This window comes from Micromys minutus (genome assembly GCF_963924665.1).
Source record: "Micromys minutus genome assembly, chromosome: 15".
Taxonomy (NCBI): Eukaryota; Metazoa; Chordata; class Mammalia; order Rodentia; family Muridae; genus Micromys; species Micromys minutus.
In genome coordinates, this window is record NC_137984.1 from 6522958 (window position 1) to 6539984 (window position 17027).

Sequence of the window (17027 nt, forward strand, 5' to 3'; positions counted from 1 at the left end):
TCCATGACACCTACTCAGGGAAAAGAAAGAAAAGACTGCATACATTTTCTATTCTCACCCACCCCCCTCCTCTAATATTTAGGAAGTTCGCTTCCATTTTTGAAAGAGAACTAAAGGTTTAGTTTTCAGTTGATTTTGTTTTTTTGTTTTGTATAGATCTATCTTTTAACCATAGCATTCACGGTAGGTTCCCAGCTTTGTCTTCAGGCCAGAAGATACTATTGAGGAAAGCAGTTATCCCAAACTTTTCAGCCTAGTACCCTTTAGTACAGTTTTCCCATGCATTCTGTCCAAGTTTTATAATGGCACTCAGTAGCAGACACAGGGTGTGGTTTGCTTGCTCTAATTCAAAACAAAAATCTCATTAAATTTTAATATAAAGAAGTGTATATATAGAGGAAAAAGTTCTAATATTTAACTTTTATTATACTTCCAACATGAACATCATCCAATTGTAGTATATCCTTCTTTTAACATTTACTGAAGTAATAGCACTAGTGTGTCACTTAGAAATTTTGAATCTAAAGTACAATTATGATTCATTCTATAATTTTTCCTAATATCTTATTATTATGTGTGGGTATAGAATTATAATAACTTTGTAAATTGAGTTTTAAATATCCTGATCCATGAGATAATTCAAATAACATCATTTTTTGGTTTCTCTTTGGAAAACAGAATTTGTCATAAGAGTGTTCTGGGTTAAGTTGTTTAAATTCTCTTGGTCAAAGAGAGAAATAAAATATGCTTTGATAGATACAGCCACCAATACTATAAAATTGATTCTTTAATTTGCATAAAATGTTCTATAAATTTACTTGTAATCTATCTTGATAAACAATGTATAACAATTTATACTATTATACAGAAAACTGTCACAGAAGCAGGCTGTCCATGAGATGCTGGTCATTTTTACATAAAGTATAGTAAATAGAATTTGAGCAGGAAGGCACTGATTATTAGAAAAAGTGGTCATTATTAGTTAAAGGTCCTTTGTCCTGTGGTGAAGAAGGTCCGGAGCCATGATACCAAGGGCTTTCAGAGCACCTGAGATCTGTTTCCAGTTCCTACAAGTGGCTCTTAACCATCAATAAAAGTAGCTCCAGATGATCTGATACCTTCTTCAGGCCTCCAAGGGCATCTGCATACATGTGGGACACATAAACTCATACATGCAGGCATACCCACACACTACACCAATTTTAAAAATGGTTTTAAAGACTAGGAGAAGCAAACTATTCTACTACTTTAAGGTCAGGTGGCTTCAGGACATACCAGTGTCCTGACCTTGTTATCCCCACTAGGGAAAGAGGATTGTGACTTCAGCAGACATTGTACAATAAGATTAATTTCCATCACTGTCTAGTAAGGAGTTCCACTGCTATGATAAAACACCATGGGGCGGGGGAAACATTTGGGGAGGAAATAGTTTATTTCAGCTTGAAACTCTCAGGTCACACTCTATTACTGAGAAAATTCAAGGATTCCAAGGTAGGAACCGAAGCAGAGGCCGTGGAGGAACACTGCCTTCAGGTTTACTTCTCCTGGATTATTCAGTTTTCTTTCTTGGAGACCCCATGATCACTTGCACAGAGGTGGCACTGTCTACAGTAGGCTGGGTCTTCCCACAAAAGTCATTCATCCAGAAAATGCTTCACAGACTTGACAGCACAAGTGAGGAAGGCATTTGCTTAGTTTACCCAGATGACCGTAGCCAGTATCAAGATGACGTTAAAAAGGAAAAGGAGGGAGGGAGGGAGGGAGGGACTCATTGGTCTGGTATGAGGCGTCTGATTTCTGAAACTATCAGTACTGGAGCCTCACTGGGACTCTTCTCAGATATCCTTCTGTTGTCCTGTGTCATGAAGATCCTGTAGTTTTGGATCAGTAGGACCTGTCTCTTCATGAACTCCAGCAGTTTATTGATGGGGTAGATGAGATCATTGATGGGGCTAGGCTGATTCAAAGCCTGGATCTGGCCCTGAGAGGTATCTGAGGTCAGCCCTCAGGATTTCCTGTTCTCTTGCTCTCAGGGTCCATTTCCAGACAACCCCTGCAACCATGGCCAGACCTATCCTGCTGCCCTGGCAAGATAGATGGCCAGTCTCCCAAGTGTTGCACCCAGTGAGGGACATGGCCAGTTTTCCCATTCATATGCCTCTGAGGTCAGCTCTTTGGTTGGTCATGGGGTACCACCACACAGCAGACAAGAAGCAGGGCCGCTCTTACACCCTAAGGAGCAACACCCATATTCAGAGCAAGCTCTACTGTGAGGCCCAAGTGAGGTTCAGGGCCTACTCTCCCAAGTGCTGTAGCTGGTGAAAGACAGAATCATGTCTCCCGTTCTCCTGACCCCAGGCCAGCTCTCCCAAAATGTCCAGCTGGGGGATGAAGCCAGTTCTGCACAGCCTTCAGACATCAACACGTTCTTGGGCAGCAGTTAGACCAGGGATGCCAATCTGGACTTTGCTAGTAACAGAACCCTGTCTCAGCAGGGCCACAGACATACATGTGGTCAGCAGCATCGGCCAGACCCTACTATGGTCCTAGGTGGCATCACCAGCAACTCATGTCAGCCTGTTCCTCAGTATCCTTTAGTTTCCAGTTCTGTGTCTCCTTACTGTGCCCACATCCTTCTCTTTCTCTTCCATTTATCCACCACTCACTTGTACCTCTTAGTGGTGCCTGGGGTTTATGAGTGTCTGGGATCATCTCAAGAGTGGTTTCAGTGCTATGCCCTACTCCTGCATCATGGTACTGACTTTCTCACCCAGCCCACCCAAGTGGCCTCTCACAAGGGTCTTCTGTCTCAGGCTTCCTCTCATGGAGGCTGAGGAAACCCCAGGCAGGGTTTTAGTCCCAGGCTCTTTCCCTATCCTGGAGCCTGTCAATATTTATATGGCCTAGACTGGTTGTCTCAGGCTAGCTCCCTGTTTGGATACCCTGGTGCCAGACTGGTGGGTATGTCAGGCTTGATTTTGTTGGTGTTGATTTGTTGTTGTTTGTTTGCTTGCTTGTTTTGCATGGAGTTGTTGTTTTTGTTTGTTTGCTTGCATGCTTTGCAAGGAGTGTTAGGTTGCTAATCATTCAGATATTCACAGATTAGAACACTGAACCTCTCTCTTCTCTGTGACCAACTGAAGCACGGGTGACAACAGCCACACCTGTAATGCCTCTAGGGGCAGAAAGATCACTCAACAGTCTTGCTATAGGCACTTAGTACTACTGTAACCATTCTTCCTAGGACACCGGCACTGTTTCTCATATATTTTTGTTTGTATTTTCATTTTCATTCAATTCTATCATTATTAAAGCTTCCTTCCTGATTTCTCCCACAACCCATTTGTCACTCAGTAGTTTTAATGAGTTTTAATGAGCTTGTGTATTTTCTGTAGTCTCTATTGCTGTTGATATCCATCTTTGTTCCTTGGTGATCAAATAGAACCTAGGATATGATTTTAATCTTCCTATATTAGTTGAGACTTTTATTATGTTCTAATATGTGGTTGATTTTGGAGAAAGAACTGTGGGCTGCTGAAAAAAAACCCATGTATTCTTTTAGTGTTTAGGTGGAATGTTTTGTAGATATCTGTTAGATCCATTTGATCTATTTTTGTGGTTAAAGCAACATGACTAACACAACTTGTAAAGGAAAGTGTTTAATGTGGGACTCACCCTTTCAGAGAGTTAGTCCATGACCAGCACTGGGAGCATGGCAGTAGGCAGGCAGTCAGGTACAGCGATGGAGCAGGAGCTGACAGCTTACATCTTGTTCTGTAAATATAACGATTATTCTCCTGTTGTAATTGTCATCTCCAAGGCCGACTGCCTGTCTGCTAACATGGACCTAGTCCTGGAAGCTTCTAGGCTCCATACAATATTATCTAAGCCTAGAATGTGTTCAGCCCATGAAACGTACTAGTGAACCAGACCACTCTTCCTAGTTCTTTCTGAATTTCTGCTGGCTGGATCAACTTAGTTATTCTGGCTCAAACTCCTCTTCAAGCTGACTGATTCAATATGGTTTGTGTATCAGCCTCTGATCGAATTGCTCGGCTTGGGTTCAAACTCGGACAATCTGTTATAATCTTCTGACAGCTTCTCTGATTCAATATGGCTTGTCTATCAGCTTCTGGTCGATTTGCTATCCTTGGGTTCAAACTTGGGCAATCTGTTATAATCTCTGGCAGCTTCTCATTCTCTGGTTCATTCTGTTTTTCTCTGTGTCCAGCTTGTTTTGTCTTCAACCTGTCTTTGTACAACTGTTCTAGTAAAGCTGCCTCCTCCTACTCCGGAACTACTCCATCTTAAATAGCCTCTGTTTCCTCTTTTCTCCTGAGAACTGGACAGATTCCATTCTGTCAAATCTTTCTCTGAATTGTCACTTTGTCACTCAGTTGAACATCACTTTCAAACACGGGTGCTTTCTTCTACAAAGTAACTTTACCTTTGTTGTTTAGGATTAAAGTTATATACTCAAGTCATGTCTGAATTCTGGCCAGAGGGATTAAAAGAGCCTGTTAAGGGCTGAGCCATGACACAACTAGAATCAGGTTTTTTTGTTTTTTTTGTTTTTTTTTTTTTTTCTTTTCAGTAAATAAGACAATCTAAGGGCTCAGTGTGATCAAATATCCTGCAACAAATGTAGAATGCCATGTGAAATTGTCAATGATTTAGTCCAAGAATGTTACAATGAGAGGAAGTTATGTGCCATATAAAAGGTGGAAAGTGAGTTGGATGAGAAATCTTCAGAACGACGGAGGCTGACCCTGCACCCTGATTCTTGGTGTGCTGCTGGTGCAAGTCCATTTTCAAAGGTTAAAGCTGCTTAAATCCCATGTTGATAACGTATATTTCCTCAGTATGACAAGCATCGGAAAGAGACAGATCTCACGCCATCCGTCCCCAACCTGCTGGATAATGCTGCTCACACTCAGGTTGCCCAATGACCATTAATGCCATTGGCCCATACACCGGTCATCTCTGCAGTCTGCCTCACCAATTCTGTGCGACTGTCCTCAATTCAAGGAGTTATTATTGTTTTAGAAAACAAAACTGGTGTGCACATAAAAGAAATCTCACGGAGATTCCTGTCATTGGTGTCCTTGGAATCTCTGACTATAAAACCCCTCATTTCCTATGCTCCGTAGTTGGCATTGGTAACGACGCCTGTCTTCTCTACAGTCTCTAACCTTGAAGAGCAATTTTTATTTGAAAGACAGCACCAGGACCTGTGATTTCAAACAGAAAAAAGAAGAAGGAAACAAACATGCCTGGACATGCTCCCTGACCTCTCAACAAATAAAAATCAAACTATCAGCTTGGACCATATCATTTTCTTTTAGTTTGCCCTTCCCACAAACCTGTAAATACAAAGTCCTTCAGCATTTCTCTCCTGTTTCTCACATTAGTGAGTAAGGTTATGAATGAGACAGTTCTATGAGGAAAATGATAATGAGTTTTCCATTTATTTTATTTTTTAAGGATTATTTCATTTTAGTTCTGTATTTTTGCTGCATATGTGTCTGTGTGACACATGTGTGCATACTATGTGAATGTCAGGTGCCTATGGAGATCGGAAGAAGGTGCCAGATACCTGGGAAATGGAGTTATTGGTGGTTGTGAGATGCCAAGTAAGTCAGAAGCAGTGAGCAGTCTTACGCAATGAGCCTCTGCTCCAGCTCCTGGTTTGTTTTTTTAATCATTATTTTTAAGAGGTCAGGTCATGTTTGTACTGGTGATGAGATCAATGGTAGCTGTTTTTCTGTGAAGCTCTTTTCTACTTTAACTTAATCCACAGTCCTCCCGACAGAACAGAGGAAAATAGATAAATAAATAGACCCACAGTGGACTAGCATATCCATCAAATAGCTTCTTAAGATTTGAGCCCTAGTTTTTCTTCAGAGTTGGCTGGAAGTTTGCTTCACAATATACTGGAGAGAAACAGAATGAACAATTTTCATTCCATGGAAGTATTATGAAGGACTAAGAAGATCAGAACTTTTATTTTATAAACGTTCCCTGAGACCTTTTCAAGGCCCCACTAGGCACTGTGGGGATTTCATATATAAACATGACCAAGTTCTTGCTCTCTAGATGGTAAAAAATACAGTGGGAAAGGAGACACATGCACAAGCAATTACACTACAAGGTAGAGCCTTTGATAAGGATTAAGATTTTAATAACATTTCTAATAAGACAAACATGCCTATGTTTTCAAACAGCAGCTGGCGGAAGCTGAGCATTATTTTATTTTCCCTCACACTTCTCTTTTCAAGAGAACACACTGAAATGTTGTGGTATCTTTTAGAGAGATCAAAGTTTTCTCCTTTATGCATAGTGTGAGGTGAAACTTGGCATCTCAAGTCTCTAAAGTTAGCATTGCATTTGTTTGGATCATTATTCAGAAATCGTAGTTATGCTCTGGAATTTCTAATAGTAATAGACAAGACATTGCAAACTTAGCAGAGATTCTATGTAGCAGTGAGGCTGTTTGAATTGGTGTCTATGGTTGGGATGATGGAATAAAATTAGAGGGAATTTAAATCTTATCCCACTATCAGGGGAAATAGATACCTGTAGGGGATCACTGCTTTTCATTTCCATTTTTTGTGACTAATTTATTTTGTCTTAAAACCTAATTTGAGATGGGAATAATTTTTCCCTAGGGTGACATGAGCACTGTGGTGATCAGCTGTAACAGTCCTAATGATGGGAAAGTCTCAATATAAGGATGCTTCCTTGACCTAGGGATTATCTAGAGAATCTCCAAAGGATTTCATATATTAAGTAGTCAAGCATTAAGGCAGTTCAGAAACAAGACTATTATACAGGACTAGGGCTGTGAACTAGGGAAGCAATAGAGAAACACAAAGGTCCTCAGGAAATATCAATTTGAGACTGAAAGGTGCTGTCCTTTCTGAGAGTCTAGGGTAGATGTTAATGAGGATGTCCACCTTCACTACACTTAAAACGTACCGAGGCCACTTGTTAAAACACAATGATTTTACCCTTATGGTTCTATCCAAAGATTTAGAGATAAGATTCACAGATGAGAGAGAGCGTGCATTTGCCTTTCTGGGTCTGAGTTGGTGTAATATTTTGCAGTTCTTCATATTTACCTGCAAGTTTCATTATTTCCTTGTTTTTATGGTAGAATAGAATTCCACTGTGTATCACATTTTCATTATTTATTCATCGACTGATGGCCATTTTGGCTGTTTCCATTCCTAGCTATTGAGGCTAAAGTGGAAAAGTAACTGAGCAGGTATCTGTGGAGTAGAATATCAAATCTTTAGGCATATGCCAAGGAGTGGTACAAGCCATGTGTTAGGTTCGCTACCACCATGTTTTCGGTGGTCATTGTTTGCTAGTTCAATCAGGGTAAAACAAAACCTCAAGTTAAATTGAGATTTATACTTAATTTGAATATCCCTAAGACACTGAACACTTTTTAGGAATTTCTTTACTCATTTTCATGTCTTCTTCTAAGCACTTTTGTTCAGATCCATGGCTGATTTTAAAAGTGGGTCTTTTGCTTCCTTGATTGTTCAGTTTTTAAGTTGTCATATATTCTGGATACTAATCCTCTGTTGGATTACAGCTGGGAAAGACCCTATTCTACTGTGGGCTGCCTCTTCACTAAGTGTATTAATTTCTTTGTTGTTCAGGTGTCTTTCACTTTATGAAGTCTCCATTGTAAATTGTTGGCCTTAATTCCTATGGAAATGGAGTCCCATTGAGGATGTCCTTGCACATATATTCTGTAGTGTAGAGTCAACATTTCTTCTAACTCTTCCAAAGTTTTGGGTTCACACTGGGGACTTCGCATGATTTGAAGTTGATTTTTGTGTAGAGTGATATACAAGACTACTTTTATTCTTCCACGTGTTGCTATCCGATTTCCCAGAAGAATGTATTATTCAGTGTGCATTTCTAACATGTTTGTCAAATATCGGGTGACTTGAATTCATAAAATAATGTTGTATCTTCTATTCTGTTTCAATCATCTACATGACTTTGTGCTTATATTGGTCTTATTACTATAGTTCTGTTATATAGCTTGAAATCTGTCATGGAAATTCCTCTAACATTGTTCTTTTTGGTCAGTGATTATGTTAGATATCTGAGATTTTTTTTAAACTTTTTTTTTCACTACATATTTTATTTCCTTCCCTTTCTACTTCGTCCCTGCCCTCCTGTCTCCACAAAGATGTCCCCACCCACCCCCTACCCCACCAAACCTGTAAACTCCCTAGGGCCTCTAGTTTCTTGAGGGTTAGGTGCATCTTCTCTGACTGAACCCAGACCCGGGAGTCCCCTGATGTATATGTGTTGGGGGTGCATATCAACTGGTCTATGCCGCCTGGTTGATAGTCCAGTGTCTGAGAGATCTTGGAGGTCCAGGTTAATTGAGACTGCTGTCCCCCTTACAGGGTCACCCGCCTGCTCAGCTTCCTCCAGCTTCACCCTAATTCAACTACAGGGGTCAGCAGCTTCTGTTGGTTGGTTTCATGCAAATATCTGCATCTGACTTTCAGCTGCTTGGTGGGTCTTTCCGAGGGCAGTCATACTAGGTCCCTTTTTGTGAGTGCTTCATAGTCTCAGTAATGGTGTCAGGCATTGGGGCCTCCACTTAAGCTGGATCCTACTTTGGGCCTATCACTTGACCTCCTTTTCCACAAGCTTCTCTCCACTTCCATCACAGAAGTTTTTTCAGATAGAAAAAATTATGGGTCAGAGTTTTGACTATAGATGGCAACCTCATCCCTCACTTGATGCTCTGTCTTTCAGCTGGAGGTGGGCTCTACAACTTTGCTTTGCCCATTGTAGATCATTTCATATAAGATCTCTCACTTTGAATCCTGAGTGTCTTTTGCCTCCCAGGTCTCTGGTACATTCTAGAGCATCCCCCAAACCTCCCGAGATTGCCTGTTCCCATTCTTTCTGTTGGCCCTCAGGGCTTCTGTCCTTCCCCCCACCCAATACCAGATTATGTTCCCAACCCCCCCCCATCCTCTTCCCCACCAAGGTCTCTCCCTCCCCACTTGTGATTGCTTTCTTTTTCCTCCCATGGGATTGAGGCATCCTCATTTGGGCCCCTCAGTTTGTTGACCTTTTTGAGTTCTATGGCCTGTATCTTGGGTATCATGTACTAAGTATTTTTTGTTAATATCCACTTATTAGTGAGTACATACCATGCATATCATTTGGGTCCGAGTTACCTCACTCAGGATGATATTGTCTAGTTCCATCTATTTGCCTACACAAGTCATGATGTCCTCATTCTAGATAGCTGAGTACTATTCCATTGTGTAACTGAACCAAAATTTCCATATTAATTCTTCTACTGTGAGACTCTTGAGTTGTTTCCAGCTTCTGGCTGTAACAAACAAGGCCACTGTGAATGTAGTGGAACACCTGCTCCTGTGGTCTGGTAGGGCATCTTTTGGGTATATTCCTAAGAGTGGTATTGCTGGTTCTTCAGGTAGATCCATTCGAAATAATCTCAGGAATCTCTAGACTGATTTCCAGAGTGGTTGCACCAGTTTGCAATCCCACCAGCAATGGAGGAGTGTTCCTCTTTCTCCACATCCTCAACAACATGTGGTCTCTCTGATGTTTTGATCTTAGCCATTTAGATTTGCATTTCTCTGATCACAGAGGACTTTGAACATATTTTAGGTGCTTCTTAGCCATTCAAGATATCTCTGTTGTGAATTTTCTGTTTAGTTATATATCCCATTCTTGGTTCTTTACATATTTTGAATATTCGCCCTCTATTGGATGTGGTGTTGATGAAGAATTTTTTACCGATCTGTAAGTTGCTGATTTGTCTTTTTAACTATGTCCTTTGCTTTACAGAAGCTTTTCAGTTTCATGAGGTCCCATTTATCAATTCTTGATTTTAGAGTATGAGTCATTGGAGTTCTGTTTAGGAAATTTCCTCCTGTGCCAATGAGTTCATGGCTCTTTCTTTTTCACTTTCTCTTCTATTTGATTAAGTGCCTCTGGTTTCATGTTGAGGTCCTTGATCCACTTGGACTTGAGCTTTATGCAAAGTGACAAATATGAGTCTATTTTCATTTTTCTATAATACAGCACCAATTAGTAATCATGTTTTCTCTTTTCCATTGTATGTTTTTGGCTTCTTTGACAAATATTAAGTGCACATAAGTGTGTGATTTTATTTCTGGGTCTCTAATTCTATTCCCTTGATCAACACGGTACTGTACCAGTACTATGCAGTTTTTATCACTATTGCTTTGTAGTAGAACTTGAGGTCAGGGATGGTGATTCCAGCAGTTCTTTTATTGTTAAGAATTGTTTTTACTATTCTGTTTATTTTTCTTTCCAGATGAATTTGAGAATTGCTCTTTTCATGTCTTTGAAGGATTGGTTGGGGATTACATTGAATCCATAGATTGCCTTTTGTAGGATGGCCATTTTTACTATGTTAATTCTGTTAATCCATGAGCATAGGAGATATCTCCATTTTCTGAGATCTTCTTTAACCTTTCTTGAGAGACTTGAAATTATTGTTATACAGATCTTTCACTTATTTGGTTGAAGTTACCCTCAAGATATTTTATATTATTTGTGACTATTGTGAAAGAGAGTTGTTTCCTTAATTTATTTCTCAGCCTGTTTATCAGTTGTTTAAAGGAAGGCTACTGATTTATTTGAGTTATTTTTGTATCCAGCCACTTTGTTGAAGTTGTTTACCAGCTGAAGATGTTTTCTGATAAAATTTTTGGGGGTCGCTTATGAATACTATCATCATCATCTCAAATAGTGATGCCTTTACTTCTTTTTTGCCAATTTGTATCCCCTTGATCAATTTTTCTTGTCTTATTTTTCTAGCTAGAACTTTAAGTACTATATTTGATAGATTTGAGGAGAGTGAGCATCCTTGTCTTATTCCAGATTATAGTGGGATTGCTTCAAGTATTTCTCCATTTAATTTGATATTTGCTGTTGTTTTGCAGTAAATTGCTTTTATTATGTTTAGGTATGGGCCGTGAATTTCTGATCTCTCCAATGCTTTTCACATGAAGAGATGTTACATTTTCTCAAATACTTTTTCTGCATCTAAGCAGATAATTGGGTGAGTTTTTCCTTGACTATGTTTATGCAGTGGGTTATGTTAATGCATTTTTGTAAATTGAACCAACCTTGCATTCCGGGGATGAAACATACTTGATCATGGTAAATGATGGTTTTGATGTGTTCTTGGATTCAGTTTGCAAGAATTTTATTGAGTATTTTTGCATCGGTATTCATAAGCAAAATTGTTTTTGTTTTTTGGGTTTTTTTTGTTTGGTCCTTATATGATTTAGGTGTCAGAGTAATTGTGGTTTCATAGGATGAATTAGGTAGTATTCCTTCTGTTTCTACTTTGTGAAATCATTTGAGGAATATTGGTATTCAAATCTTTGAATCCTAAGGTTTTTGTTTGTTTGTTTGCTTGTTTTCTCATTTGTTTTGTTTTTGGGTTTTTTTTTTATTTTGGTATTTGGGGGGAGGTTGTTTGTAAGGTTTTTAATGACTTCTTCTATTTCCTTATGTGATATGGGCCTGTATAGATAGTTTACCTGCTCCTGATTTAACTTTGGTATGTGATTTCTGTCTTGAATACCATCCATTTCATCTAGATTTTTCAGTTTTGTTGTATATAGGCTGTTGTAGTAGGATCTGTTGATTTTTCAGTTTCTTCCATTTCTATTGTTATGTCTCCTTTTCATTTCTGATTTTGTTAATTTCAATATTGTCTCTGGACCTTTTATTTAGTTTGGCTAGGGGTTTATCGATCTTGTTGATTCTCTCAAAGAACCATCTTTTGGTTTTGTTGATTCTTTGGATTGCTCTCTTCGTTTCTGTTTGGTTGATTTTGGTCCTGAGTTTTACTATTTCCTGCCATCTACTCTTCTTGGGTGTGTTTGCTTCTTTTTATTCTAGAGCTCTCAGGTGTGTTGTTAAGTTGCTAGTGTAAGATATCCTCAGTTTCCTTGCCAGGATACATAGTACTATAAATTTTCCTCTTAGCACTGCTTTCATTGTGTCCCATAAGTTTGGGTAAGATGTGTCAACATTATAATTAAATTCCAAGAACTCTTTATTTCTTGCCTGATTAATTTATCATTAAGTAGAAAGGTATTCAGTTTCCATGTGTATGTGGGCTTTCTCTTGTTTTTGCTGTCATTGAAGACCAACCTTAGGCTATAGTGATCTGATAGGATGCATGGGATTATCTGTAGAACTTTTTATTCTTCTTCTGTGAAGAATCTCATGGTGATGCTGACTAAGAGTATATTGAATCTGTCAATTGATATTTTAGAATAGTCATTTTCACAATACGGCTTTGATACAAGTTAAAGAAACTGAACTGAAAGTGACCTAGAAGCCTCCTCCCTGAGAACTCTCATAGTGTTTGACGGTGCTATGTAAGTTGTCAAGGGATAAAACCAACTGATAATCACTGTATGCCTATGGACTGCAATGACCAGCCTAGGAAGATAGCCTCAGTGTTGCATTTATATCTTAGGGATAATCAACAGTGTATAATTGGGTTTAAAACTTGACTAATGGGGAAATTGTTCTGCTTGGTACTATTGGCTGGAGAAGCCATGGACCCTGGAGAAGGCTCCACTAAATGATCATAATATTTAAGTACATTCTGAATGCTTTTTCTATGTCCTCAGATAAGTGTAGCTCCCACCTCTCATCAAAGAAGCTTCTTTTTACAGTTGATGAAAACTTTTGAAGAAATCCATAACCAGTTGAAGTACCAAAAAAAAAAAAAAAAAAAAAAAAGTTGACCATGAGATTCTTAACTGCCAATTAATACATCTAAGACATAACCTTAAGATTTGGGGAACATGTGAAAGAGGGGACAGGTATATTATAAGAGCAAGAGAACCAGGACATCCACTGCACAATTTCTTTGTATTTTATTGCAAGACCAGGCAGCTGCAAGTATGAAATCTCAACAGCATTATTACCTCAGAGACATGTATAGTAACAACATCAGTTAACCTGCCACCAGGGGAGGAGAAGAATCTCTCAAGAGTGGCTATCTTAATTCACAGTGAAGAGACACACTCTCTAAGGCTACTCTTATAAGGGACAACATTTAATTGGGGCTGGTATACAGCTTCAGAGGGTCATGGCAGGAAGCATGGCATCATCCAGGCTGACATGGTGCTGGAGGAGCTGAGAGTTTTACATTTCAGTCCTAAAGCAGCCAGAAGACTGTCTTTTTGGCAACTAAGAGGAGAGTCTCAAAGCCAACCTCCAACGTGAAATACTTCCTCCAACAAGGCAATACCCACTCCAACAAGGCCACACCTAATAGTACCACTGCCTGGGCCAAGCATATTCAAACCACCACAAGTGCATTCCTAGCTAGGGGTAATTAACAGCTTCTGAAAAAGATGAATTAGTCTACTCTCTTATTAGATACCTGATCTCTCTCTCTCTCTCTCTCTCACACACACACACACACACACACACACACACACACACACACACACACACAAATACTTATATGCATTCAAGAGAAATTGCTGAAAAAGAGAACATGATTCTGAAGAGGTGCAGGGAGGGGCATATGAGAGGGTTTGGAGGGAGAAGAATGAAGAGAGGAATGTTGTACAATAAAATAAACAAATGAGTAAATAAAAAAAAAAGCCCATGAGCCTTTGAGATAAAACTCTGCATCATTCCTGGATATTCTGACACCACTCAAACCAGAAAGAGAAATATTTAAACATGATTCAAGTTTCAGGTTTGTGTTAAAACCTATAATTAAAAGATGATATCGGGCTGGATCCTCACACGGTCACACTAAATAGAATTGCATCAGTGACTACATAGATTGTAAGGTTACATCCAATGTAAATTTGGAGCAGCCAATCAAAGCAGATATGTGAAGCAACAGAAAGCAAGCAAGCACAGATGTAAGACTAAGTCACACCATTCTCCATAGCCCAGGACATTGTGTTCACTAGCTTCTTTATTTATTTTGTGTTAAGTTGAGAGGATAAGCCCCTCACAGTAGCCTCTGGGCACATCCGCAGTGTTTTATAAGAAATGTTCTACAATTCCTGTATAAATTCTGACCAGCTTAAAGTGAATACCAACTCTGTTATTCAAAAGGATTTCTGGTTTGTTTCAACTTGAAAGTGATTTAATAGGAAGCCCACAGAGAAAATCTTTCTCGGTAATCAAATTATAACAAGTAAGGATTAAAAGTATTAAGAAGTTTGAGCGAACTTCTCAGCCATTCTGTTTGGTTCAGGAGGAGGGGTGCATTTGAAGTTGGCTGTGGCAACAGGGCAAGCCTGTAGGAAGGAAAGATGCAAGAATTCAGACATTTTGGGTCCATTATGTGTCTACGGCCACAATGTTTTCAAACACTTGGATTTGGACAAGCTCTAGGATCTCATTCCCCAAAGACATTTTGCCTCTGTTCAAGGTCCTTTTCTGATCATATAAAAACAACTATATTCAACAATTAATTTTCATCCATTTTTTCAGATTTATCTATGCCTAATTTATCAAAACATTTTGTTTTGAATGCCTCTGTGTTTGGGGAAATCATGTGATCTTTTTATTAGACTTTTGAACCTTTTTTTTTCTTCTTTTCTTAGAAACAGGAAGCCACTTCATCCAAAAGCAAGCAGGGGTAAACTCCAGAGTGTTAGATTGGGCTTCATATTTAAAAGACATGGCTCCAAATAGGTCTTGAGCTTGCTTAGCAAAACATTCCTTCCTTTATTTATTAGGTGAGAAGAAAACATTTAGGATAAAAGGAGAAGTGATTCAAATCGAAATGCATCCCTTAGTCCTTTATAAGCAAAGACAAACTCATGGCTTCTTTGTCAATTAAAAGGCACCAATGTCTTTAAATTTTTGTTTAAAAATACATTTTGTATTACTTTTATTTTACACACTGTAGATGTTATGTGCAGATTTATAAAAGGCGCCATCACTTTCCATTAAGAAGTTATTCAGCTATTGAATTTTTAAAAGTAAGTACATTGTGTTATGGTAGCATTTAGTGATGACAAAAGATTTCCAAGGAGTTTAAAGTTAATTCAATAAGGCTTTAACAGTCAAATCTTCAAATATGGAAAAGCAACCCACTCTTAAAAAGACTTGTAAGGTAAGATTAAGAATAAACCAATTAATGGTTTCTAGCAATACAATATGGGCAACATTGGTCTTTTTTTTTTTTTTTTTTTTTTTTTTTAAACTTTCTAAATCTCCAATAAAAACAGGGAAAGTAGAATAAGAAAACAAAGCTTCATGGCCAACATCGACAGAAAAATTCCAAGAAGGAGAGTCTTCCAAACCCCCAAAACCTGGACCTGCCATCAAGTTTACATGTTATCAGCAGCTCTGTGGGGAAGAGAAGTAGTTCTGATGACAGTGAAGGCCAGAAACCGAATTCCTAGCAGATATTTACCCCATAAACATGATGTCCTTGCTAGTGTTGAAAGTGCAGTGAGCCAGGGTGAGCTCTGTAGATAAGTCTGAGAAGGTTCTTCAGAGACTGCATTTCATGAGTGTGTTCAAAGGGCTACTAAACTTGAGACCAGGGTTGAAGTTTTGATGCCAAGACCTCACCAAACAGAACAACTTAAAGCCCATTTCAAAACAAATGGCCAACCTCAAAAAATAAGAAAATGAGAAGAGTGTTCTTGAAGATACAAGCATTAGAAACAGGATGTGAACACTCATGAAACGGAAAGAGAAACTCAAGAATAAACTTGGAGAACCCCAAAGTTCTTAGCTAAAGCTAAGGTAGGTCATGTGATCCTCTCTTCTTTGCATAGATGAAAAGTCTTCACAGTTTAAAAACCATGAAAAGGGATATGTTCTTGACAAATTTCACACACAGTTTTATGAGAAAAAAAGAACAATGAGAAGAATGATATTGATCCTTCAATAGAGCCATACTAGAGAATAGACTAACATATTTCCAATTAAGCAAACATAATTTCTTAGAAGTTGGTAAAAACAACTCAAGGATACCAGTATTAGAAATATAATCAGAGGTAAGCTAATAGAGGGGTAGGGACATTTGAAAAGAAAGAGGACAAACAAAGGCTTGGCAAACACATTAATATTATTTCAAAACTGATGTCTAACCTAGGAATAATAAAAACAAATGTATTTAGAAAATGGCTACAGCCTTCAGATATGTGGATAATGCCATATGAATAACAGAATATAATAAGGAGGAAATTGAAAGCAAGTATAAAAGCACAAATAATTAAAAACAACTTAAGGTAATAGGGAGATAGAAAAAGACAAATGACATCAAATCTCAAATAAAAGGTAGCCCCACTGAAGTTATCTGAATCATACAAAAGAGTTGGAGTTGGAGGTGAATATCTTCAAAAAATATATGAAACTCTCAAAGAAGAAATTTTTAGATTAAATGATATATATTTCTTTCAAATATGATCCCTTAAAAGCACTCATCAGTTACTATCATGCAAAAAAATATGCATCTTTGGTGGTCGCATCAGAAAAAAAAATGTTATTCAACATAAAGATGATACATGCATGCACCAAACCCAAGGGAACATTGCTGAAGATGGCTGAAAAAGCATAAGCCATATAAATGAGAAGGCGTGCAGGAAAGAGCTTCTTCTATACACAACACAAGCATCCAACTCATAAACTCCCTGAGGCTGTGATTCTCTACACAAGACTTAGACAAGACCTGGCTCCTCCACACTGTATCATGAAAGAGCTGGCGGTAAGGTCAGCCCCATCTCAGAGAGACCATAGGCAATAAACCTTGCTTGGAGGAGAGGCATGGCATTTTTAGTGGACTGGGCATAGATAAATTGCCAGCACTCTGCTATACAGCTTCCTTCCCACTCAGTGTGTTAACACTAATAAAATTTAGTGAGGGGAGGGGACACACACCAAATCAAAAGTTATGGAAGTAGGACTAGAATAGGTTGAGAAAGTGAGTACTAGCAGAGAGGGCAAGGCAAAAGTGACTGAAA